General features: G+C 35.8%; 1 protein-coding gene across 3 annotated transcripts in view; it reads right to left on the bottom strand.

Annotated features, from left to right (window-relative positions):
- The window catches only part of LOC5564986 (dual 3',5'-cyclic-AMP and -GMP phosphodiesterase 11), a 425037-nt gene that overhangs the window by 328617 nt on the left and 68523 nt on the right, over nt 1–27897 (bottom strand). For all 3 annotated transcript variants that reach the window (XM_021845674.1, XM_021845676.1, XM_021845675.1), the window contains one exon: nt 18088–18143. The gene's annotated coding sequence lies outside the window, so the exon portion shown is untranslated. The remainder of the gene's footprint in view (nt 1–18087; nt 18144–27897) is intronic.

The following is a 27897-nucleotide window of genomic DNA, read 5'->3' as shown; positions in this document are numbered from 1 at the left end:
TTCTTCCTGGTATTACAACAGCTAGTCCATATTGGTACAGCATACAACATGTTGTATGTATGCTGGCCTGAAAATTTGTTTGAATATCAAAAGCTTGTTATTAAGACAAAGTTTTGATTTTCTATTAATAAGGGGATAGAGACATTTTACATATTCATTACATTTTGCTTGAATGCCCTCAATGTGATTTTTGAAAGTTAAATTCTTACCTAGCATGAGCCCTAGATACTTAACTTCATCTGACCAATTTATTGGAACCCCTCTCATCGTGACAACATGTCTAACAAAGATTTTTGACATCCCTGAGGTAACTCAGGTAAGTCAGATGTGAAAATATTGTATAATATTGGTCCCAAAATGCTGCCTTGAGGAACACCAGCCCTTACAGGAAGTCTTTCAGATCTGGAGTTCTGATAATTAACCTGAAGTGTACAATTTGACAGATAACTTTGAATTATTCTAACAATGCATGTTGGAAAATTAAAGTTTTTTAATTTTACAATCAAACCTTCATGCCAAACACTGTCGAATGCTTTTTCTATGCCTAGAAGAGCAAGACCAGTAGAATAGCCTTCAGATTTGTTGGAACGGATCAAATTTGTTACACGTAAAAGTTGATGAGTGGTCGAATGTCCATGGCGGGATCCGAACTGTTCATTGGCAAAAATTGAACTTTCGTTGATGTGGGCCATCATTCTGTTCAAAATAACCTTTTCAAAAAGTTTACTGGTGGAGGAAAGCAAACTGATTGGACGATAGCTAGAAGCTTCTGCAGGATTTTTGTCTGGTTTTAAAATTGGAACAACCTTAGCATTTTTCCATTTGTCAGGAAAATATGCTAATTGAAAACATTTGTTAAATATATCAACTAAAAATGATTAGCTACTTTCTGGAAGTTTCTTGATGAGGATGAAGAAAATTCCATCATCGCCAGGAGCTTTCATATTTTTGAATTTTTTAATAATAGTGCTCACTTCTTCCAAATCAGTCTCCGAGGCATTTTCGAAAACGTTCTCTTGATTGAGAATATTTTCGAACTCCTGAGTAACTTCATTTTCAATTGGACTAGTAAGTCCTAAATTAAAATTGTGCGCACTTTCAAACTGCATAGCAATTTTTAGAGCTTTTTCGCAATTAGTTAGTAATAATTTGTTTTCCTCTTTCAATGCCGGTATTGGCTTCTGAGGTTTTTTCAAGATTTTAGATAATTTCCAAAAGGGCTTAGAGCCAGGGTCCAATTGAGAAATTTTATTTTCAAAATTTACGTTTCTTAATTGAGCAAAACGTTTCTTGAATTCTTTCTGCAAATCCTGCCATATAATTTTCATAGCAGGACCGCGAGTGCGTTGAAATTGCCTTCTCCTCACGTTTTTAAGACGGATCAAGAGTTTAAGATCATCGTCTATAATCACGGATTCAAATTTTACTTCACATTTTGGAATTGCAATGCTCCGAGCTTCGACAATGGAATTTGTTAAAGTTTCAAGAGCATTGTCAGTATCAATTTTAGTTTCTAAAGAAATGTTAACATCAAGATTAGAGTCAACATACGTTTTATATATATATATATATATTCCAGTCGGCTTGTAAATAATTGAAAGTGGAGCTGATAGGATTAAGAATTGCTTCATGGGATATTTGAAATGTAACAGGGACATGATCAGAATCAAAATCAGCATGAGTAATCAGTTGGCTACAAAGGTGACTAGAATCGGTTAAGACCAAATCAATCGTAGATGGATTTCTAGAAGAGGAAAAACATGTGGGGCTATCAGGGTATTGAATTGAGAAATATCCTGAAGAGCACTCATCAAATAAAATTCTGCCGTTGGAATTACTTTGAGAATTATTCCATGACCGATGTTTGGCATTAAAGTCACCAATGACAAAAATTTTTGACTTATTGCGAGTCAATTTACGCAAGTCAGTTTGGAGCAAATTAACTTGCTGTCCAGAGCATTGAAAAGGCAAATAGGCAGCTATGAAAGTAAATTTACCAAACTGTGTTTTAACAGAAACACCTAAAGCTTCAAAAATTTTAGTTTCAAATGATGAAAACAGTTGATGTTTTATACGCCTATGAATGATGATTGCAACTCCTCACATGCCCCATCAAGTCGATCATTACGATAAACAAAAAAGTTAGGATCTCTTTTGAGTTTAGATCCAGGTTTTAAATACGTTTCGGTAATAACTGCTATATGCACGTTATTAACCGTAAGAAAATTAAACAGCTCGTCCTCTTTACCATTCAGAGAACGAGCATTCCAATTTAAAATATTTAAATTATTATTTGGATCCATTAGAAAAACGTAATCCAATAACAATTTGATTTGTAAATTTTACTCCTACTTGGACTGCTTCAGTCATAGTGGTGGCTTTGAACATTGCATCAATCATTAGATTCAATTGTTCAGTTAGAAAATTAAAATCAGAGGCAGACATGTCATGTGATTTCCCATTAGAATTTCCGGTAGACGAAGAAGCGGAGTTACCTGTGGCGGTAGGGTTTTTTCCATTTGATTTGAAACAAGTAGAATGAGTACCCATGGATCGAACAGGGGAGGAGTTCGAATTTCCTGCTACGATATCGGCAAAGGATTTACCGTGGGTAGATACATTCGAAATTGAAAGATTCGAACGGCTATCCGACGAATTAAAATTAGTTTGTGAATGAGCATGATTATGATCTTCCTGATGGGTATGATTCATGATCGAGCGATCGTTAACTGAAAAATGAGCACTGTTCAATACTCTACCAGGCAAATTCCGGAAACGACCGTTATCGTAACGGATATTATATTTCATCTGCCTGGCACGAGCCTCAATGACCCTTTTGCGTGAAGGGCATTCCCAAAAGTTAGCTTTATGAGGGCCCTTGCAATTGGCGCATTCAAACTTTCTGGTATCTTCTTTCACAGGATAGACGTCCTTAGCGTGAGAAGAACCTCCGCAAATCATGCATTTAGCATCCATGCGACAATTTTTTGTACCATGACCCCACTTTTGGCACCAACGGCACTGAGTGGGGTTCTGGTAATTTCCTCCAGGTTTCTGGAAATGTTCCCACGTCATACGGACATCGAACATAAGTTTAGCTTTTTCTAAAGCTTTAATATTATTTAGTTCTTTTTTGTTAAAGTGAACTAAATAATATTCTTGAGAAAGCCCTTTCCGAACAATGCCAGATTGGGTTCTCTTTTTCATAATGATTACTTGGACTGGGGAAAATCCAAGTACATCATTTATTCCATTTTTGATCTCTTCAGGTGACTTATAGTCACTTGAGAGACCTTTCAAGACAACTTTGAACAAACGTTCAGTTTTGTCGTCATAAGTAAAAAAATTGTGCTTCTTCTCTTCAAGATGTCTGAGAAGAAGTTCACGATCTTTGAGAGTTGCCGGCAAAACGCGACAGTCTCCTTTCTTTGCGATTTGGAAGGAAACCTTGATTCCCCTAATGGAGTTCAAGATCTCCTGCCTAAATCCCCCAAATTCGGAACAACTGACCACGATAGGCGGCACTCTTTGCTTCCTCACTTGAATCAAAGAGCCTGGGCTAGAGGCTGCTTCGATTTGGTGTTCGGTAAATTTGTCTAGAGCATCGAACTGATTGCTGATTGCTGATTCGATACAATTATTCATTTCACCCTTGGAAGAAAGTTTGCATTCCGGGGAAGCGTCCTTTCTTCCATTCTTGCCACGTGTAGTGACAGTTTTTAAACCCACTTTTTTGGAAGGAAGTAGTGAATTCAGAGATTCACCCTTCCTTTTGTTAGTTGTTGATACCATGTTTAGTTTTTTCCCAAGACGGTGTCCAAGAAGGATTACCACCGCTAGCTTTCGCCAACGGGTCCAACGAAAAATCGAAGGCACGGGTCCAAACAAGGATCGTAAAGGGATCAATAGTAGAAAAAATAGTACTGAAAAGTACTGTTTAAGTAGCACAGAAAAGTACCGTTTTTTAATTTTAGCACTGAAAAGTACTGTTTATGTAGCACTGAAAAGTACTGTTTTATTGCTTTAGGTAGTTTTTAAGAAAACTTCCAAGAGCAGAGAGAATTCGTGTACGCACAGCACGAAGGTACGATGCGCACTGGAAAATCCTAGTAATTTAGCACAAAACTTGAAGACCATCCCGTCATGGAAGTTATCCGTAAAATAGCTTCACTTCTTTTATTTCATTGAAAAATGCAAACAAACCGCCTCCAGAGTCTCTCCATAATTGGGCTCTTATACACTCTTTATAACAGTGGATATAAGCCCATTTTCAATTTAATACGGAAAATTTAATTGTTCACAAGTTAAATCTGTTCATTTATTCTCACTAGGCGACAAACCTTTATCGTTTGAAGTAGTTTTACCGGATGAAAACATAAATTTCCTTACGGGTGTCCTTTAGCAAACTGCTAATAAAGTGACACATGTGTGAGGCGAGATTTTCAACTGTATTTTTTTTTTCGAAGAGGATTGCAAGAATGATCTGATCAGGTTCTAGATAATTCAAAAAACAATTTTTTTTATCATTCCTCTTAATATTAGCCGTTATTATATAGTGGTACAATCAGAAAATCCCTTTTTGTTAACACTTTTGCCATAATTTTTACTTCTATACTAATCATTTAATTTTAAACATAACTCAATGATATGGGAATTTAATACAAGAAATTAAATTGAAAAAGTAAATGGAAAAAAATTGAATATATGTCAATTTCCACAACATTCGACAACAACTTAAAGGCCAAACAAAATCTTACTGAATCATGAAGTATATTCTCACAAAGTCCTGAACATGAATTTTATGCTTGAGAAAGATTAAAATAAATGTTATGCAGATCTAGTGGCAGACTTAAAGCTTGACTAATACATGATTCTCACATAAATTTCACGGATAAATTTGGGTAGGATTATCACACAATGCCGAGCGACATTGTCACAGAATCCATAACAAGATTTCACAGAAACCAAGTCATGATTAGCATCGATTCTGATAATACTAGGAAAGATTCCCAAAATTCTGAGCAAGACCAACTTCTACAGATTCTAAAGAACAGAATTTATAAAATAAGTTATGGGTGACGAAATCCTGACGATAATTTTCACAGAATCTTCCATAGGATTCTCACAAAATCCAGTACATTATTTCTACAAAAACCTGTACAAGATTATCAAGATAAGATTGTGACAGGATCCTATAAAAAATTGATTTCTGAAAAGTTCTGATAAAATCCAATAAAAATTTCTGATATCCGAAAATGTATGCCAAATTTTTCATGAAAATGTTGAACATCTTTTTTTTTAAATCATGGACAAAATTGTAGCTAGGTTCAGGGAAGAATTTTCAAAAAAAAAAATCTGACATAATCATGAGCACAATCTCATAGAATCTTCGGCAAGATTATAACAGAAACAATCATACTTTTTCAATTTCCGCTTAAACCTTTTGGTCGTCGCGCGAATTTGTGTAACGCGAGTAGTCGCTCGTTGTACTTTGTACAACACCCTGGGTTTTGCGAATATCCCAAGAGTCTGACCATTTAGAAAGATTTCAAAATTTTGCCACCTGGCGGCGCTAGTGAGCATTAAACATTTGTTTCGCAAAGATCTCAAGTGCCTGATCACTTAGAAATTTGGCGTCTTCGGTAGAGTTGTTCAGTAGCTCAAATTCTTTCTTTGTTTAATCCTTGAAGATCGAGATTTTGTAAAATAATGATAGTCCCTGAGCTTCTGAACAACTATGCAGAAGGTGCCTGTCTAAAAAGTCAAGATACTGCAGTATCCGTAAAACAAAAAGTACACAATGATGGAGACGAACCAGCCACAGGCTGAAAGTCTCGATAATAAAAATAATGAAGATAATAAAACAAAAAGTTCATGCTTACTAGCAACTCCAGGTGGCAAATTATCCTATTTCTTGGCTCAAATAATGATAGCCTTTGAGCTACTGAACAAATTTGCCGAAGACACTATTTTTCTAAGTAGTCAGACTCTTGAGATGTCTGCAAAAAAAAGTTTCATGCTCCCTAGAGCCGCCTAGTGGCAAAATTTTGAATCAACTAGCTCAAACAATGATAGCCCTTAACTTACTAAACAACTTTACCGAAGACGCCATCCTTCTAAATGGTCAGCATCTTGAAATATCTGCAAAACAATAGTAAAACTTACATGCCCACTAGTGCCACCTAGCGGTCAAATTTCAAATTGAATGAGGTACCATGAGATAGCGCTTCACCTCCAGAACAACTTTACTAAAGACCCCAAGTCTATAAATTATCTGGATTTAGAGATATACCGATTTCAAACTGTGGTTTACTCGGACCGTATATAGTGCGTTCATTTTTATGCGACTTCTATGTACATTTGTTTATTTTACCGCATTATAAATGGCCATACTGTGAATAAAAACTGTCGAGTATTGTTCTTAAGGAGATTCTTGAGGAATACATTTTGGTTTGGTGTCGATAGATCTCTTTGTTGCAACATGATAGCATATAAATTACAACTGTTGTACAAAGTACAACAGCGCGACAGCCCGAAGGTTAAGATTTTTCCCATGGAGCACGTGATCATTTATTATAGGATATAAGAGTACAACATTGAAGCTCCCAAGTAACAATTCAACAACATTTTGGCTATCGTGTGGGTTCATTGATGTTTTATGACGGTTACGTGAATGCTACAATAATTAGTTATAGTACAGCTCTTTCATAGCCGAGTGGTTAGGCTACAAGGCAAAGCCATACTGAAGGTGTCTGGGTTCGATTCCCGGTCGGTCCAGGATCTTTTCGTAATGAAAATTTCCTTGACTTTCCTGGGCATAGAGTATCATCGTACGAATCTATGACATTTGGTCGAAAGACATTTGGTCGAATGACATTTAGTCGAATGACGTTTGGTCGAAAGTACGTTTGGTCGAACGGACATTTCGTCGAATGGACATTTGGTCGAAAAGGTTTAGTTGAAATGGAAAGCAATTAATATTTGGTCGAACCGACATTTCGTGGAAACAATAATGCTCGTGTCTTGATAGTATGTTGCATTTTGTCACTAATGCTAGAGAGATTGAATCATTGAAAAAATATCAGCCATTTTACCAACAATCTATATCAGCAAAACTTTGATATTCAATTTCATAGATGCTCTTCCAAGGTATTAATCTACATCTACGCTTTTTATGTTTTATACTGTTTTTGTTCAGGCATGTTCTGAGATTCGAGATAAGCTGATCTTAAATGGAAACAAGCCAACTTTTTTCACTTCTGTCAACTCGTCTTCCCTTAACCGATACATAGAATGACCACAGTTTTAATTTTTAATAATTGAAAGCTCCTACTGCAAACTCTATTATTCACCCGAGGTCATCAGCACTGTCAGCAAAGCCATATGTTTGCTTGAGGAATGTTCATAGGCCGGAAGTCACAATCAGTCAATTGGCCATAAGTAGAGTTCTGATTTCCGCATTCAAAATTCTTATCCACGTCCGTGAGCTGCAAAACACGGAATTCAAAGAAAGAATCCGAGCACTATCTCCGAATGCTTCCACCAGAGCTGATCTTCATTACGAAGAACGATGATATTTCAAAAGAATAATAATTGAAGAAAACATTATGTTCACATCGTTGAGTAGTAACATAACTTGTTAAGCAGTTTTTCAAAAAATTATGATATCTTAAAAGAATAATATATTCACTTGAGCTAAAAATTTCAGTAAATGGACAAAAAAACTACTAAAAGGTACATTTGAATAATCATTGAAATCTTAGATTTTGGCATAACTTCAAAATATATGTATATGTAATTTATTTTCGTCGAATGATGTTTAGTTGAACGGAATCATTTGGTAAAATTGATTATTTTTTTCTTAGTTTTGCAAAGTTGATAAGACGTGATAACGTATTCTTTGGAGTTATCTGAATCATTAACTGTTGTTGAATAAAAAAAGGGACATTTTATGTAGTCTTATTTTTAAATTCCATACATCTTTTGATTTGTAATTTGAAGTTTTTGTCAAAATCTTGGATTTCGATGGTTATTTAAATTAAATTTTTAGAAATAGGGTTTGTTGTACATTGACTGAAACATTCAGCTCTAGTGAATTTATTATTCTTTGAAAATATAATCATTCTTCGAATACTCAACAAGTTTTTATTTTATTTTTCAACGATGTGAGCATAATGTTTTCATTATTTATTATTCTTTTAAATTGTCATCGTTCTTCGTAATGAACTACTGATCTTTATTTGATGGAAGAATTCAGAGTAAGTGCTCGGAATCCTTCTTTGAATTCCGGGTCTTGCAGCTTACGGACGTAGGTAAGATTTTTAAATACGGAAATCAGAATTAAAACGGCAGGAAAAAAAATACATTAAGGAAAACCTTTATGACGAAATGAACGCTATCTGTCGGTCACTCTACTTATGGCCAATTGGCTTATTGTGACATCCAGTAAGCAAATATATGGCTTTGCTGGCAGTGTTGATGACCTAAAAATGATGACCTAATGACCGAGTAAAAAACAGAGTTTGCTGTTGAAGCTAGGAATTGTTGAAAATAAAAATTTGTGCTAATTCTATGTATCGGGTAAGTGATGACGAGTTGACTGAGGAAACAAAAGTTGGCTTGCTTCCATTTAGGATCAGCTTATCTCGAATCGCAGAACATGCCTGAACGAAAAAACAACATGAATCATTAAAAACCCTGTCTTTCGACCAAATGTCATAGATTCGGTTTATGTAATCCTAATATTAAACATCATACATCTATATTTTTGTGATTTCAAGTTATACAGATGAATCTATGACATTTGGTCGAAAGACATTTAGTCGAATGACGTTTGGTCGAATGACATTTGGTCGAAAGTACATTTGGTCGAATGGACGTTTCGTCGAATGGACATTTGGTCGAAAATAATTTAATTGCCTCAGATGAATATGACATTTGGTCGAAAGGACATTTAGTTGAAAAATTAGTGGAATAGGGATTTATAGAATGATCTTACAGAGTGACATTCTGACGTTCATACACAGTAATTGTGTCATTGAAAAAGAGGAAAGGTATTGTAGGTGCTATTACTGGAGGATGTATATGATAGAACAACATTAATAAGTGCAGTAAATCTACATTGGTATTTGTTGAACAAACCTCAAGCCTTCAATAAGTGTCGAGCGATATTTCGAGATTCCAGTTGATATCCCAAACTCACTCACAAAATCGATTGAACCCTTACGTCGTTAACGTTACATTATGTCATTTTTGTCATTCCGGCATTTTCTGCGAACTGGATGAATCGCGACAAATTAATCTGGAATGGAAGCAATTAATTTTGTATTACCTAAGACTCGTGTTATCTCACATGGTACACATAATAAATAAAATAATCTTTTTTGAACAATTTCGATTAAACTAATTATCAATTTAGCTTACTACATCGACTCCGCCATCAAAGCTACATGTTATCCCAATGAATTCAATTTAGCTGGAAGTCACAATCACAAAAATAATTCATCATGAGTAGGAAAACGAATCCTACATGTGGAACTGTTGATGCAATTCATCAAAAACTTTTACTAAAAGTTGATAGTATCTTTATTCTTCGGATAAAATTGCATTATTTGCAGATAATTCAAGGTGACCAATATGTTCAATGCTCATCAGGATACTCCAAACTCTTACGCACGGTCGTACGCTATAAAACTTGATACTTAAAAAAAGATTCAAGCACTCACACTGGAAGTTGTTTTTGAATAGAGATCCACAGTTTAAGAATGATGGCATTTTGGAAGAATAAAAAATTCAACAAAGTTTAATATACCAATAACGAAGAAAAAATTTGAGGTTTCTTGCCAAAGAATGATGATATTTTGGAAGAATAAAAAATCAACATACCTTGATTACCTTCGGACTTTTTCCTGTCTTCCAATCCAAAATTTACTACAGAATAAGAGCATCTACAAGAGTAATTCATCCCATATAGACACTTATAATAATAATTATGTAGATAGATTCTGATTTCTGAAAATAGTTTGTTTGCTCAAAATAACCGTAAAGCCATCTATTGTGCAAACATTTTAGATTGATTTTATATCTATTGAACCAAAAGAACACTCGATTCCAAAACAATATTTTTTCGGAACAGTTCTAAAGCCATTCGACCAAATGTCCATTCGACCAAATGTCCCTTCGACCAAATGTACTTTCGACCAAATGTCATTCGACCAAACGTCATTCGACCAAATGTTTTTCAACCAAATGTCCTAAAGCCACATATACCATCCAGGTTTTTATTCAACACCAATGGATAATTCAGATTATTAAAAAGAATACGTTAAGTCGTCAACGTCGCATAAACGTAGCAAACAATATTTATCAAATGATCTCTCAATAAACCATTTCCATACAAGTTATCGACCGAATTTCCATTCAACCAAATTTTATTGAACGAAATGTCTAAACCAGTGGTTCTCAACCTTTTTGCGATCGCGGACCCCTTGACGTATTTTCAATTAAGCTGCGGACCCCTGAAATTTTCAGAGACAGAATTCAATAAAAGTACATAGCACACTTTTGATTTATTACTCTGTTTTATTTTTATTAGGCGTATATTTAAACATCAATTAAATTCAAGGAATATTACATTTGAGATCATTGAACCATTTTTAGTGCGATTGTTGAGTTAGCATTTGTGATACTAGTTTGGTGATCCGAGGTTGCGTATCTGACAGCGCCAATCTCATGTCGTCCTCAACATTCAGTCTATTTCTGGCTTTTGTCTTGATTTGGAGTAGGCATGAAAATCCGCTTTCACAGAGGTTGATGCAAATAGAACGAGAATCTTCAGAGCTTGCAAGGAGACTGCGGGGTACGATCTGTACATAGTACACCAAAACTGATTCAAGTTTTTCTCGTTGTACAAATCACGAACCGAGGAATCATTACGTAGGTCCAAGTATTCATACTGAATTCTATCAGGAAGGCTTGCCACATCCAATGAAGGAGAAAACGGGTTTCGAACTAAAGCAGCTTCTTCTTGCGTCAATTCAGGGAAATAGCGCTAGAATTGCTCGTTCAGTGAATCCAGATGAGCAATGATTTCTGTTTTGAGTTCCGTTTCTATTTCTTCAGCTTCTTCATCAAGCATACTGCAAAGTCTTTCAAACATGGCGACATTATTAGCCTTTACTTTTCGACGCCAGTTTTTGATATTTGCCACAAATGCTTGCAGGCTCAATTTCTTGGGGTTTGTGCTAACGTAAGAACCTCGACACCACTTATAAGACGCGACGTGAGACAGGACACAACACTTATTGTTCTTACAACGATTAAAAGGAGTTAAAATTACCTTTTTAGTCGACCGGTTTCGGGCTCGATGTTGCCCATCTACGGGACGATGTCCGACTGATTACATAATTTACTAACACTAGTATTCGTACTGTAGTCAGTATACGTCGAGAAGTGTTGAAGGTTACTGCATTTTCAGCTTAGTCAGGTGGAAGAGTGGAGACACAATTGGAGCATCGTCCTCATTCATTAGAGGACGATCAGATGTTGCGATATACATGGACTCCCATGCATTCAAGTGAGATGTTTTTCTGACGTTTTTAATCAACTTTGCATTCTCCCAGTTGCAGGCTGTCTTGGAAAAGGATAAGATTGGTTTGTTTTCCTTGCAGTTTCAAGTTCAATGAATTGAGTTGATCAAAGATGTCTGTCAGATGGGCGAGACGCTTGTTCCATCCGGTTTCGTAGAAGTTACCAAGAAGATCCGTTTTTCCCAGCGTTTCTAGGGATGTCTTGATCTCGTGTTTTAATTCGAAAACACGATTAAGGACATTACCTTTCGACAACCATCGAACAGCAGTATGGAAAAGAAGAGTTTCGTGATCTGAGTTCATTTCCTTACAGAGTTCTTTGAATAAACGAGTGTTCAATGCTCCAGGCTTGATATGGTTTACGATTTTTATTACGGAATCCAGCACTTTTTGCAAATCCTTCGGCAGTGTCTTGCTGGCAAGGGCATATCGGTGAATCATGCAATGAAAACCTTTAGCTTGTGGAGCGAGTTCTTTATTTTTTTTTCTGGAACCCTGATTTAGATCCAAGCATAGCAGGAGCACCATCAGTACAAACCTCGCAAAGTTTCTCCCACTGCAAACCATTGGAATCGAAAAAGGTTTTTACCTTAGCCATAATGTCATCACTTTTAGTAGTAGTTTCCAAATCACTGCAGAAAAGAAACTCTTCCTTCAAATTATCAAGGTGAACGTATTTTACGAACACCAACAGCTGCGCGCATGAGCTTACATCCGTAGATTCATCCTTTTGGATTGCGAATAAAGGGGACTGCTTGATTTCCTCCAAGATTTGAATTTTAACGTCTTCGGACATATCAGCTATTCGTCTTTGCACAGAACTATTTGACAAAGATACTTGTCGCATTTTGACAGCACTTGCCTCGCCAAGAACCAAACTTACCATTTTCAGCATGCTGGGCTTGATCAGAGTTTCGCCAATTGTGTGTGGCTTTTTGTTTTTTGCAATTTCCAATGCTGCCTCATATGACGCCTGAAGAACAGCGGTATTTTGTTGTTGAATGCTGCCTGTGGCGCCGAATCGCGATCGTATAAGGCCGGATTCATGGCGTTGAAAAAATGCCGTGTCCTTTTGAATGTGCTCGGGATGTTTCGTCTCCAAATGCCGGTTCAGTTTCGATGGTTTCAGTGCTTCAACACTTAACACGATATTACACAATACACATTGTGGCTTGTCAATTCAATTGATGGTAAGAACCGTGAATCCATATTTGAAGTATTCTTCACAGTACTTTATCCATTTTTGCGGCGCCTGTAATAAATAACACTGGTAGCTGTTCCAATTCATCAAAAAGTGTTTTACTCACACGAATTGATAAAATTACCGCGGATTTCGAGCGAACGTTTAAAATACAACGAAGCAAATTGATTACAAACGTTAATTTCACTACGAATTTTGCAAAGAGCGAAAACGAATAATGCAAAGCTCAACCGGCCAGTTTTGTGAATGACATTTTTTCATTAAGGGGATACGGGACAGCATTTACGACAAAGCCACTGTGCCGGTTCAATTACCAAAATCTCATGAATACCTCAAATGTTATCAATGAAGTTTGACACAAAAATAGCATGTGCGTTTTTTTTTGCAAACTGAATTTTTAAATTTTTCTGGTTTGCAAAAATCTTATTAATATTGGATAGAATACTGCAAATTTTGCAAATATTGTTAAAAAATGGTATTGTATCAAATTTATAAGTGCATTTAAATTATTTTTTTCAATTTTTGAAATATCTTGCGGAAAATTTGTTGCTTAAAAGGAATGGTCGCGTCAAAAGGCTTCGCGGACCCCCTGATCAGGCTCCGCGGCCCCCCAGGGGTCCGCGGACCACCGGTTGAGAAACGATGGTCTAAACGATATTCGACCAATGTCCATTCGACCAAATGTCCTTTTCTCGAAATGTATTCGACTAAACGTCATTCGACCAAATGTCCCAAAGCCGAAATGAAGAATGTTGATAATTGTATCGCAATCATTTCGATGCTCTAGACAAATGTTCCGAACACCAAATCGAAGCAGCCTCTAGCCCAGGCTCTTTGATTCAAGTGAGGAAGCAAAGAGTGCCGCCTATCGTGGTCAGTTGTTCCGAATTTGGGGGATTTAGGCAGGAGATCTTGAAATCCATTAGGGGAATCAAGGTTTCCTTCCAAATCGCAAAGAAAGGAAACTGTCGCGTTTTGCCGGAAACTCTTAAAGATCGCGAACTTCTTCTCAAACATCTTGAAGAGAAGAAGCACAAATTTTTACTTATGACGACAAAATTGAACGTTTGTTCAAAGTTGTCTTGAAAGGTCTCTCAAGTGACTATAAGTCACCTGAATAGATCAAAAAATGGAATAGATTTGAAAAGATCATCACTCGAAGGAGCTTTCCCCTTTTTTCTAAATTCAAAGTTAAAATTAATAAATGAAAAATAATAATAGAAACTCCCGTGGGTACGCCACTGATTCAACTACCATTTGACGATGTTATGAAAATATAAGATCTTACAAAATGCTTCTGATTGAAGAATAAAACAAAATTTCGTTAAAAGCTATTTTTTTTTTGTTCACGTTACAAAAATTCTCATTTTTACGAAAAAAAAAATGTATGCTGGTATCCTCTACTATTCTTCTGAAGATAGAACTTTAAAATCACTAATCATATTCCACCAAACTCGGACACTAGGTCGCTCAATTAATTTATCTTTTTATATTTGGTCATAAAATACCTCCTTTGACTCCAAAAAATAAAAGCAATAAGAGTGTTCAAAAATGGTTTTGATTACTAAAACTTAATGGACTGCGGTGTTCATTTTGAACCAGTTTCTCCTACATTTCCATTCGCATCCAGAAACTTCAAATCATTGTCGTCATTCATCGTTTGAAAAGAGCACACTCACTACATGTAACAGTGCGATAAGATCTGCTCCCACCTTTGCTACGCGCTAGTTTGTGTATCATTACCACAACGACAGTTAGATGATAAAGGTAACACCAGTTAACCATTCAGTACCAATTCCAAACGATAACACCTTATCGATAACGGACAGGTTTGGCAAAAGAGAGATGTTCCACTGACACATAAAATCGATAGCTACAGTGCTTTGTTAGTGGTAAAACAGTAGATTCCCACTAACTGATCGATTATGTATTGGGTGTTGTTTAACATTTAGCGTTTGTTTGCTCGTTCCATTTCTTTATTTGCTAACTTTCAGATGATAAAGTTGGCGTTATTCTAGTTCGGTCATGACCCTCGAACACTCGAGAACGTATATCAATACAACACTGATTTTGCATTAACAGTTTGTGCTTGTCATGACTCGAAATGCAAAGAAAAAACATAGGCGAATGGCATCTATTAATAATTCCAATAGAATACCCTACGGACATTACATATATATATTTTTGCTCAGGAATGTTTATGACATATCGAAGGATCTCTCAAAAAGATCATACCACTCAAATAAAGATAAACTGAAGTAAACTTCCTCAGATTTTTGTCTAACATTCTCATAGTTATTCATTCTTGAATTCTCCAAGGAATAATTTTAAAAACATACTCCTCATAAACTCCATCATAAAATCTTCCAGGAATTGCTCCAAAGAAACCTTCATGAGTTATTGAAGAAAATTGGCAAGAATTCCAGAAATGTCTTTCTCCACTTTTTCAAAATCTTTTTTTTTTCTTCATTTACTCACCCAAGGCTGGTTTATGATTGCTCAGATGATTCAACCAGAAACAATTACACAGATCTGACAAGATCGTTGATTATCCCATGAAATCAAGTAAACTTTATTCTTTTAAAAATAAAATAACGATTTCTCAAACATACCACAAGTAGATAAATTTCAGAAATTCCAGTGTAAATCGCGAATATGTGTTACGACGGTTATTTTAAGAGCACATAAAACACACTCTTAAAACTAAAGCAACTGCTTCTAAGAAATATAATAAGTATTTCCTGAGACAACGGACATCTATAGAGTTCCTCCTGAAAATAATCTTATTTTTTATGATGTACGCTTCATACATGCTTCACAAAAAAGTTTTAATTATACAGCCATTCCATGAAAAACCGATCTAGTGGGTCTCCGTATTCCATGCAAATTTGCTATTTTGTTCCTTATCCGAAATAAGGATACACGTATTTTTGGATTTTTTAATTAGGGTGACCATTTCCGAAATAGGGTGACCAGAAAAATCGCGATTTTGCATTTTTTTTTATTTTAAAAAAATATAACTTTTGAATCGTTTGACCGATTTTCAATCTTTTTGGATGAAATGAAGGCTAAAGATTTTGACTTTTCGGGAAAAATATAGAATTTCACAAAAGTTGTGTTTTTTACATGAAAAAACTCAATAGTTTCCGTTTTTTCGTGTTTTGAAGGCCTCGGGACCAAAGGGGCTATTGCTGCTCTCATTTTTTCTTTAAAGTTCAGAAAATTTTACATAAACTGTCAAATTTTCAGCGATGTATGTTTTTTAGTTTTTGAGATATATTTTTTTGAAAATAAAAAATCAGTCATTTTTCATCGGCACACACTGTAGATCCCAGCGCATTAGATTTGTAATGTTTAAAAAAAATCATAACTTTTGAACAGCTCAACCGATTTACAATCTTTTTTATGGAATGAAAGCTTAAGCTCTCAACTTTTCAAAAAAATAGAAAAAAAATAAAAAAACCCCTTTGATACGGATGTATCATAGCCGTCGTTGGTCAGTGTGTACGGCAGCAGCCACGCACCTATTCTTCAGCCGAATCGACAACCCGTGCGATCATATGGGAATGTAGGTACAATAGTGTTGCGTTTTCTCACACCGACTGTATTCAATGCCGGCAGATAGAGATATGGTGAGGGATAAGTGTGGTATATTGAACTAGTAGGATTGTGAGGCTTGGGGATGCTACAAAGGTCATTAGCCAAATACTTCAGTTTACCGTAGCGTAGCGGTAGTATAATTGGTAATGCGTCCGTGTACAGAATGGAAATTGTGGGTTCAAGTCCCGCCGGCTACATAATCTTTTAGCACAATGTTACCACAATTACACTTAATTTGGCAAACATATCTCTATCTGCCGATATTGAATACCTTTACCCTAAAAATAAAAATAGCTGACTGCAAAAGTCGAAAATAAAAAAAGAGAAAAGAAAATAAAAAACTTTGAAAAACAAATTTTACATTAAAATATATGAAAATTTAAAAAAAAACTAGAATTTTTTATATTTTTTCACGTTTAAACATATTTTTATCAAATTTTTCAATTTTGTCTGAGTAGTTGAAATTTTAAGCTTTCATTCCATACAAAAAGATTGGAAATCGTTTAAGCTGTTTAAAAGTTATAATTTTTTTTTAAACATTACAAATCTAATGCGCTGAGACCTACAGTGTGTGCCGATAAAAAATGACTGATTTTTTATTTTCAAAAAAATATATCTCAAAAACCAAAAAACATACATTGCTGAAAATTTGACAGTATACGTAAAATTATCTGAACTTTCAAGAAAAAATAAGAACAGCGATAGCCCCTTTGGTCCCGAGGCCTTCAAAACACGGAAACTATTGAGTTTTTCCATGTAAAAAACACAATTTTTGTGAAATTTTATATTTTTCCTGAAAGACTTTTCAAAATCTTTAGCCTTCATTTCGTTCAAAAAGATTGAAAATCGGTCAAACGGTTCATAAGTAATAATTTTTTTAAAAATAAAATTTTGCAAAATCGCGATTTTTCTGGTCACCCTATTTCGGAAATGGTCACCCTAATCAAAAAATCCAAAAATACGTGTATCCTTATTTCGGATAAGGAACTAAATAGCAAATTTTCACGGTATTCGGAGACCCACTAGATCGGGTTTTCATGGAATGGCTGTATAATTGTCAAAGTTGCTTTTGTATGCTCTGTTTTTCTTTATATTTTTTACAATAATTTATTCTTTATAATATTTATTTTTATTCCTTCAATTTTATTCATGGACATACAAGCTAAAAAAATATGTTTGGAAGTTCTTCCGCAGTTTCTTGTAGATGCATCATTCGAAGTTCCTTGAATAGGTAAAGGCAATACTTGGAGTAATCTCTAGAATAATTTTGAAGACATCTCAGGAGAAATTATTGTTAAAACCTAGACAGGTTTTTTTTGCTGGAATCCGTTGAGAAAGACCTGGAGAAAACTTCGGAGGATTTTTATGAGAATTACATTAGATTTCTTTAAGGAACCATATGATATCGGTGTGCAAGAAAATCAAAATCATATAATTGCACATCTCTTTAGTAACTGTAACAATTCGTAGCAGTTACAAAATTCGTGCAGATATAGGTTTTGAATAGACAATGATTTGGATTAATAGTTCGATCAATATAAAACATCCTATCAATACAGAAATAATACGACAGCATTTAAATTGGTAATGGTTGAATCTTTGATTCATGACTTACAACTTCAAAGCTGTTGTGACTGTAAGCCACACCGCTTTGAATCAGTCTGGACTGAATCCCAAACGGAACAAATCACTACTTACCGTTTGTGCAAATAATTGTTCTCCCTCACTCGCCGAGAGTGCTGCTGATAACAAATCTGAAAGATGACAAAAGAGAGGGAAAAAAGTGAATCAATTTGTAGCTACTCTTCATCAAGCTCGTTTACTACAGACTCGAAGCGATAAAGTAAACCGTAAAAGTCGTCACAAATGCGGTGTCTCTCTTTTATTTATTTATACGCATTTAGTTATCATTTACCGGGGCCAAAGACAACAACAAAGCATCGTAAGGCTCAAGTTCACCCTTGCATGCTACTGGAGTTGGTGGTGAAAGCTCGCTTCGGGACAATCCGTTGCCTCTGTATCAGAAGCAGATGTCAGCACCGATGGCGCAAATTGGGAGCTTTCACCACCCTTCCTAGGAGCTTTGAATAGATAGTGCGACTCAGAATTTAAATACATCTATATAGCTAGATGTCTATCTAATTTAATAAATGAAAGCCCGAATTTATTAGTGTACCATTTAATTCCACTAGAATTTGCATCCTTTGACAGATACGCGTATTTCAACCTCAACCTCAACTCTTCAGTGTCGTGTACTAGACTTGACTTGAAGAAATCCATCATATTTCGTAAAAAAATGCTCATAGCAGGGTTTCAAAAATCAGTAATATCATAACCAGCTCTTTTGCCAATAATAAGGATTATATCTTGAAATCTGCGTTTTTCACGAATCCCATATTTGAAGGGTAGTACATCTTTGTTTACCTTACCGAAAGCCAACATTCTAAGAAGCTTATTGGCTCTAAAACTTTATATAATTGCGAATATTTGCCAGAAAATCCAAAAAATGGTCTTCATTCATCTTGGAGATCAATGTTTCCATGAATGTTTCCAACTCATTTCCAATACAGTAATATTTACGATCGATAAATTGATAATTTGACTAATCCTCCAGTCCGGATTTTGTTTAGAACGACAATCGATCTTCGTACATCAATCAAAGTCATTTGTTTTTAGTTTGCTCTAAAAAAAGGTTTCGATCTGGTTTTGAGATTCGGCTTCAGTAGTTCTAGTAGATTGAAATCAGATGCAATTCACACTTGGCTAATTATGCAGCCCACAGACGCTAAGACGGTTTGACCAACATTGACTTTCCCCTCAAGTTAGTCAAACCGATTCATGTTGATGCAACCGTTTAACCGACTGTCAAAGATCGTTGCAGCAACACTTTATTACTTCGCATGTTATGAATCTCGGTAAGTCTGAGGAATATGTGATTTTTTTCGTGTTTTGGTCGGGCGTATAACTCAAGAGCTCTTTTGAAGCATGATTCACTCCTCAGAAAAATGTCAAAATCGCCTCATTTTTGCATAACAGAGGAGTTTCTATCAAGTCTGGCTGTGGGGATAATATCCCAACCATTTTTGGACAATAATCGTAGTAAGGAAGAGCAGAACTTTCAAAACTTAAATACCGGAAAAAATGTTTATGGATAAGGAATTCCAGTTGTAATTCCTTTCCGGTAAAACTCTTAAATTATGAGGGGTCTCTGAAAGGGATTATTCTGAGCAGTCACCGATATGAGAAATATATAAATGAGATATGGAAATATTTTCAGACATTTTCTCCTGAATCTTTAAGTGGTTTCATCTAGTTATTATACTCTGAAGTTTTTCCAGGAATCTATGGGTAATACTAAGGATTCCACCAAAAATTCTTCCTGGGATTCAATCAGCAATTTTATCAATAAATCCTCTAGAAATTTATCCATAGATTTAACCAGAAATTCCTCCGGGGAAAATCTTTTAGGCAGACCTTCAGGTAACATTCTTCCAGAGATTCCTTCAAAGGTTTCTCTACAAATTATTGAAGTTTTTCTCCACTGAATCCAAAAATATCCTCAAGTAATTTCCCCAGTTATGCCTAGGCTGCCTCCTAGAATCCCTCCAGAGATTGCTTCAACGATTCCTTCAGGAATTCCTCTGCAAGTTAATTCCATCACACATTACCCAGGAATTACATCACGAATTCTTTCAAATACTTATCAAGAAATTCATCACCTGAAATACCCCCAAGAATTACACCAGCCTTCTTTTCAGGGCTTTCTCCTATGACTCCTCCTTAAACTCCACAAGGAGTGGGTTCAGAACTTCCACCAGAAATTTCTTCAGAGATAAATTCTAGTAATTTTTCTACAGATTCCTCCAGAGGTTTATACAGAATCTTTCCGAGGGATTTCTTCAGTGATTCATCCAATGCTTCCTTCAAGAATTCTACCAAAAACACCTCCAAAGATTTATTTAAGAATTCTTTCATCGAAACTTCAGAAATTCCTTAAAATATTCTATCAGGATTTTTTTTTCTTGCGATTCCACCAGAAATTCCTCTAGATTTTTTTTAGGAGATTGCTCAAAAAATCCATTTTAAGGAATTAACAAGCTTAAAACAATTAACATAAAATTCCACCAAGATTTTTCACCGTAAAATGCTCCTATCAACAAAAGTCTTCAAGTATTCTTCTAGTGATTTCCGATCAGAAATTCCTCCAGAAAATCCTTCATCGGTTTTCTCTAGAAATTCCTTTAAAAATTCCAACAGAAATACAGTATTGGACAAAACATTTGCAACTTTTTCGATTTTCCATACAAAATGACCAACTTTGGTAAGCTATATCTCAGTTATTTATAGACCGATTTGAATGAAATTTTGGCAGAACATCAGACATAACTTGAATTTTAACATATATTTTTGAGTAATTTTTCCAATCACAAGTTCAAAAGCAGTAACGGTTTGACTAAAGTCAATTTTTTGACATTCTTTTATAAATGACATAACTGAACATATTGAAGGAATAGCTTCATGGTATCTTCAGCAAAGTTGTAGATTTTAACGAGGTGAACAAGTTTGCTGAAGACAGTTTTTGTGTAGGGCTATCAGATTTTGAGATAAAAAGTTTTGAATTTTTCGTCGAAAATTACACTATAGATAAACCGTTATAAACTCGTGATTGGAAAAATCACTCAAAAATATATGTTAAAATTCAAGTTATATCTGATGTTCTGTGAAAATTTCATTCAAATCGGTCTATAAATAACTGAGATCTAGCTTACCAAATTTGGTCATTTTGTATGGAAAATCGAAAAAGTTACAAATGTTTTGTCCAATACTGTACATGCACAAATTTACTGCAGGAACTCTTACAACGATTCTATCTAGAATTTTGCCAAGGATTCATCAAGACGTTTCTCCAAAGATTCCACCAAGAATTCTTACAAGGATTCTACCAGCAAGCCTTCAGGGATTCCACGAGACGTACTGAAAAATTATTCATCGAATCTTCCTACATGGTACATCAACAGGAATTCCTTCAGACATTTCGCTTGCAATCTTCTGAGAGGTTCCCCAGGTTATCCTTCGGTATTCTTCTATATATATCTTCTAATCTTCAATAAATTCATTAATCAATTCCACCAGTGTTTCCTTCAAAGATTTTTCCTTGTATCTCTGAAGGGAACCTAAAAGGCATTCGTCCTGTGATTTATGCAGACATTACTGCAAGAATCTACCAAAAATTTTTCCGAGGATTCCTAAAGGAATTAATCCATTTTCTTCCAGTATTTCATGAAAATTTTTTGTCGAAGAATCCACCAGGAATAACCTTAGAGACTCCTTCAGGAACTCCCTCATCCCTGAAGGAACTCCTGTTTTGAATCCCAGGAGGAGCTTCTGATAGACTCTCTGGATGATATACTGGTGAATTCCTAAATCACTGAAATCCTTAGAAGAAATTTATGGTAAAATTGCTGGGAATCCCTGGGAACCCTCTAGAATCCATGAAAATATTCCGCGAGAAGATAAGAAATAATTGAATAAATCCGGATGAATCCCTCGGGGATTTCCGGAATTGATTACTTAAGGAATTCCGGGAGGAACCTATTCATGAATTCCGGTGATGAAATCCTTATAATAAATAAATGAACAATCGAATTTAGTACTATGCCATTTGATTTCTCAAGAGTTGGTTTCCTTAGCCAGATACGCGTATTTCGACCTCGACTGTGAGGCCGTCTTCAGTGTCAAAGGCATAATGCTAAATTCGTTTTTTTTTATTTATTTATAGGTATTCCACTAAATAGCTCGAAGATCCATTGTCTTTAATCTAATCTAATCTAATCTAAGCGCTTGCACAGCCAATATTGAATTGCATCCTGGAAATACTGGAATTTCTTCTAGTATTTTCTTGTCAGCATTAATGTTTGCGGAATATCGGTGATACTACACAAATATTAAAATGGCCAGGCCCACTGTGCAGACTTGGTCTTGAAGATAACTCAAAAGTTCACGGCGATCAGATTATCCACTTATGAATAATGTGATAGACGTAAATGTTTGAATTGTTTTAATGAAGAAACGGGGACAACCGTACCAACCGTCTCATTTCAGGGGAAAAGTTCAAATTGTTGGGAGTGGCGTTGCTAAGAATGTTAATGCACACTCCATTGTTGTCGATGCTCTTCTTTCAGGGATGGGACACAGGTATTTCTTCCTTATGTCCTGGCTCGGAAGCCTTGGCTAAAGCGCCGTTACTCGCTCTCTGAAACGAGAAGAAAACATTAAGGTTGACTATCCCACCCCTTTTTTATTTGCAGAACATATATAATCGCAAATCGTATATAGAATTCAAACATTACGATAGTTTGTTAGGTCTGGTCATCAACGCCCATAAATATTTAAATATATGCATCCAGCGCATTGATGCATCGATTAATGTAAAATTTAATTCATATAATAATAGTCCTTTCAAATGCTTGAGAAAGCGATCGGAACAGAAACAGCTTTCATAAATGAAGGAGATTTTGAAAATTAACAAAACAATAATGAATCTAAACAATTAACATAAGACTATACTAATAATGAACGATCTCACCATATTACAGTCGTCTACCATCATTTGAATCCCCTCCTGGATATTGGCTTCCGCCTGTGTTTTAATGCCAGTGATTGGATGTTTTGCTGTAGGGCACTTTGCACTTCTTTTTGGTGTACACAACGCCCAATCCTTTCTCCTGTGCGAACTCCAAATCCTTCCGGAAAATGATGTTTCTTAGCAAGGCTAGTCACTTTCTCACACCTTTTCACTAAACAACAGAATTTAAATTTGAATCAATTAAGAAATTTCAAAATCGAAATCTGAAAAATTTGACGGGAGCTGTGTAGGAGCAAAATTTTTCATCTCGAAGATCCATTGTCTTTATAAAACAAAATCTGTAGGAATTCCTAATAACCTTTGAGAATCCTTGGAGATATTCCGGAATTCCTTATGGATTAATTTCTTGAGTAATTTCAGGATGCATCCCTTGATTAATTCCAAGAGAAATCTCTTTGGGAATTCCGGAAGGATTCCCTTGAAGAGTTCCTGGAGGAATTTCATGAAGAATCTCCTGGAGAAACCCCTGGAAAATAAATCTGGTAGAGTTCCCCAATAAATTCCGGGAGGAATCCGTAAAAAATAGCTCGATGGAACCCAAAACAACCTCAAAGGAATTCCTGATGGAACCTTTAAAAGAATTTCTGATAGAATCCATGACAAAACTTCTGATGGAATCCCAAAAGGTGTTCATGATGGAATTCCAGGAGGATTTTTTAATGAAATCTTAGAAGTATTTCATATGGTATCCATGGAAGAACTTCTGATGGAATCCCTGCAGAAAGTCCCGATGAAGTTAATGTTAATGTTAATAGTGAAATCCCTAAATAAACATTTGATAGAATCCTTGGCAGAACTTCTGATGTAATCCCTTGAGGAATTCCTAATGGAATCATGAGATAAACTTTTGATAGAATTTTTGTAGAAATTCCAGGTCGAATCTCAGAAGCAACTCCTAATAGAAACGCTGGGGGAAGTCTTGATAAATCTCTAGACGAACTCCTGATGGAATCCATGGAGGAACTCCTGCTGTAATCCCTAGAAGAACTTCTGATGGAACTCTTATGGAATCTAGGAAGGAACTCCTGACGGGATCCCTATAGGAACTCTCGATGAAATTCCTGGAGAGATTCCTGATAATATGCCCTTTATGAATTCTCGAGAAGCAATCCTGATGGAATTCCTTGAGAAACCCCTGATATTATCTCTAGAGGAATTCTAGTGCAATCTCCGAAGAAACTCCTGATGGAATCCCTAGAGAAACTTCTGAAAGAACCCCTGTTGCAATTCAAGGTGGAATCACTGAAGGATCTCTTTTGACATTTGGACTTTTGATAGAACACCTGGAGAAATTCCAGGTGGTATATAAAATAGTAATGAAATCCCTGAAGAACTCCTACTGTAATCTCTAAAAGAACTTCTGTCATTACACTGGAGGAGCTTCAGGTGGAATCTCTGAAGAAAATTCCGATGTAATCATTAGATGAACTCCTGTTTCATCAGGAGATTTATAAGAACTCCTGTTGAAATTTCTGAAGAAATTACTGATAAGATTCTTAAAGGAATTACTGATGGAATCCCTGGAGGAACTACTAATGCAATCCATAAACGAAATCCTGATGCATGTCCTTGAGGAACTCCTGATTTAATCTCTGGAGGAATTCCAGGTGACCTCTCTGAAGGAACTTCTGATGTAATCTGTAGAGTAATCCCTGATGGAATCCGTATAGGAACTCTCGATGTGATCCCCGGAGGAATTCTTCATAAGGTTCATGGTTGTATTCCTAATAGAATCTCTAGAGGAACTCCTTATGATATCCATAGGAGAAATCCTGATGGAATTTCTTGAGAAACTCCTGATATAATCTCTGGAGGAACTTCTGATAGAATCTCAGGAGGAATTCCTGAAGAACCTCTTGATGAAATCCCTGGAGGAACTCTGATGGAAGCCCTAAAGGTACTCTTGATGAAATCCCCAGAAACATTCTCATGGAAACCTTAATCATGAGAACGATAGAATCACTATAAGAACTCCTGAAGGAATCCCTTTAGGAACTCTTCAAGATACAATCCCTGAAGTTCGATGGAAGCTGTGGAGGAATTACTAAATATTTTTTGAAGAAATTCCAGGTGAAATCATTGAAGGAACTCCTGATTAAATCCCTTGAAGAACTCCTGATGGAATCCTTAGAGGAACTTCTGGTGGAATTCCTAGAGGAATTCCAGCCGGAACTTCTGAAATAACTCCTGATGGAAGCCCTGGAGGAATTTCTAACGGAATTGCTAGAGGAACTCCTGATAGAATCCAGGTACAATCTCCTGATGGAATCTCTGGAGGAATTTCAGCCACCCATCTGCATCGCGTCGAAGCTTCAATTTGACATGCTGATGTCGATGATCGTGCAATATCCCTACAGACAGTACGATCAGTTCGTCAAACATTTGGCTCCACCCAACGGTGGTTTGAACAAAATCAATATCTAGAGAAAACGACAAAGAATATTTTTAAGTTGTTGCGCAAAATCTCGGAGCAGATATTTTTTTCTATCAGATACGTAGAGCTCCTCTACGCATATCATCCAAATTTCTTGACATATTCCTCTATGGATTTCTTAAGAAAATCATATTTTTCATAGAAATAATCTAAATATTATTCCGTCAATGATTCCAGAAACTCCAGGGCTGGTCCATAAATAATTCTGAGAATACTTTTAATAGAAATTTCAAGAATCACAATAATTACATTACTTACAAATTACATGATTTCCTTCAAACAATTTTTTGTCATTTTTTTTTATTCTGAAAGGCTTCCAGGTTCCTTAAAGAATTTTTGGGTCTTCTAAAAGAATGACATCCCTGCGTAACTTAACATTTCTACCGACAACATTGACTGATTTGTTATCTTCGCCTACGTTTCGGTCCGGGAACGGACCTTCACCAGGGCTCAAAAATGTTAATTGTTTATCCCTCTCGTTCCTTATATTTGAATAGGTCTCTTCATTAGCGTATAATAAACTTTAATGTCAATAATTATGAGAAACCTCATTTAAAAAAATAAATCATAGGTTATTCTTTTGAAAATGAGGTTTCTAATAATTATTTACAAGAACAAAAGAAGCAAAAATCTCTTATTAAGATTAAGGTGAAGATGAATCGAAGCCAAACCTCAAATTTTCAAGAGCAGAGATCTAGAGAACTGAACACACATTAGAGCGGAAAACCTAATCGATTGGTAACCACCAACTTGTAACCAATCGATTAAGTTTTAAGCTTAAACGGATGTTTAGTTGTTTAGATTTGTGCTCTTAAAAATTTGAAGTTTGGCTTCGATTAATCTTCACCTTGAACAAGTGTAATACAAGTAATGGTTACAAAGAACTGCCAATGACTAAAGGAAGGCAAAATGCCCAATTGAAACATAAACGATTTTATGTCAATAGTGATGAATTCGTTAAAAAAGAATAGCCTATGCTTAAAAGAAGGAAAAAAATCTGAAGAAATTATAAACATTAACTTTAGCACGATGTTGATAACCCTAAGAGAACCAGCCATTAGCTAAGAGTCTCGAAATCATGTGCGGAATTCAAAGATTCGTCCTATATTTACATGTCGCTTTTATGCTTTTCTTGGTGCTTTATACAGTGACCAACATAACATAACGGTAACATAAAAAAATCTACAAACTAAAAAGCTGATCAGGCATTGGGTCGCACCTATAAATCATACACTTCAGCATTTAACAATTTAATTAGCTTTTAGTTCGTGATTCGGCCAAAAGGAATTCGGCCATATGACCCTTGCGGCCAAATGGCATTCGGCCAAACGGCATTCGGGCAAATGGCCGAACACCGAATTTCTGAAAATATCACTTGAACATTATTTAAGTAATTCTGGGAGTTCAGGGTTCAGAATTTCAACCAATTCGCCAACGAATCCAAAAACAAAAACTAAAATTTAAGAAGCCAATCTAAATCTATTTTGCTGATATGAGGTAACATTGATAACCAGTGTTGAGAATGCTAGGTATGAGAGCTGGTAAGTGTCATGAAAGTATAACACCGTGAATAACTTAATTCATGGTCCCAGAAGCCGAACATGAGTTATTTTGAAATAAAAAATTGAGAAGCATTGTCAATGATTTGAAAATGTTCCACCGAAAATACTTGGAATAAAATGGTGCAAAATTTCACACCTAACTGTTCTTTTAAGAGAACTATTGATTTAAAAGCATCGAAGCTTTGACTCGTATGACAAGAAATAGACTTTTTTGACTAGATTTTTTCAAGTATCGTTAGTAGTTTTACCTGGAGTTGTAGCTGGTAGCAAGTCTCTTTTTGGAGACTTGGTCTCTATTTTATCTTGGTCTCTACATGTGCAGACTGCAATCTTGAAGCTTAAGCTCTCTTATGTCAGCCCAGACGGAATTCCGTCGTGCATTTTCAAGAAGTGCAGCGATGCTTTGATCCAACCGTTGACATCGATATTCAATGCCTCATTGCGGCAGGGCAAATTTCCTACCAGTTGTAAGTCGTCTGAAATGTTTCCAGTGCACAAAAAGGATGACAAGCGCAATGTTGAAAACTACCGCGGTATAACATCACTGTGTGCCTGCTCCAAGATTTTCGAGATTATCATGAATGACATGTTGTTTGCTTCTTGCAAAAACTACATCACCCCAGATCAACATGGGTTTTTTCCTAAAAGATCAACTGCCACAAATCTTGTCCAGTTTGTTTCATTCTGCTTATATAACTTGGACTCTGGGTCGCAAATAGATGCAGTATATACGGACTTGAAATCCGCCTTCGATCGTGTGGACCATGGGATACTACTCGCTCGACTTGAGAAACTTGGCGTCTCACGTGATCTCGTTCACTGGTTCAAATCATACCTCACGGATCGTCAACTCACAGTTAAAATTG

This window comes from Aedes aegypti, chromosome 2 (assembly GCF_002204515.2).
Source record: "Aedes aegypti strain LVP_AGWG chromosome 2, AaegL5.0 Primary Assembly, whole genome shotgun sequence".
In the NCBI taxonomy this organism is placed as follows: Eukaryota; Metazoa; Arthropoda; class Insecta; order Diptera; family Culicidae; genus Aedes; species Aedes aegypti.
The sequence above is the reverse complement of the archived record's forward strand: the minus strand, read 5'-3'. Positions and strand labels throughout refer to the sequence as shown.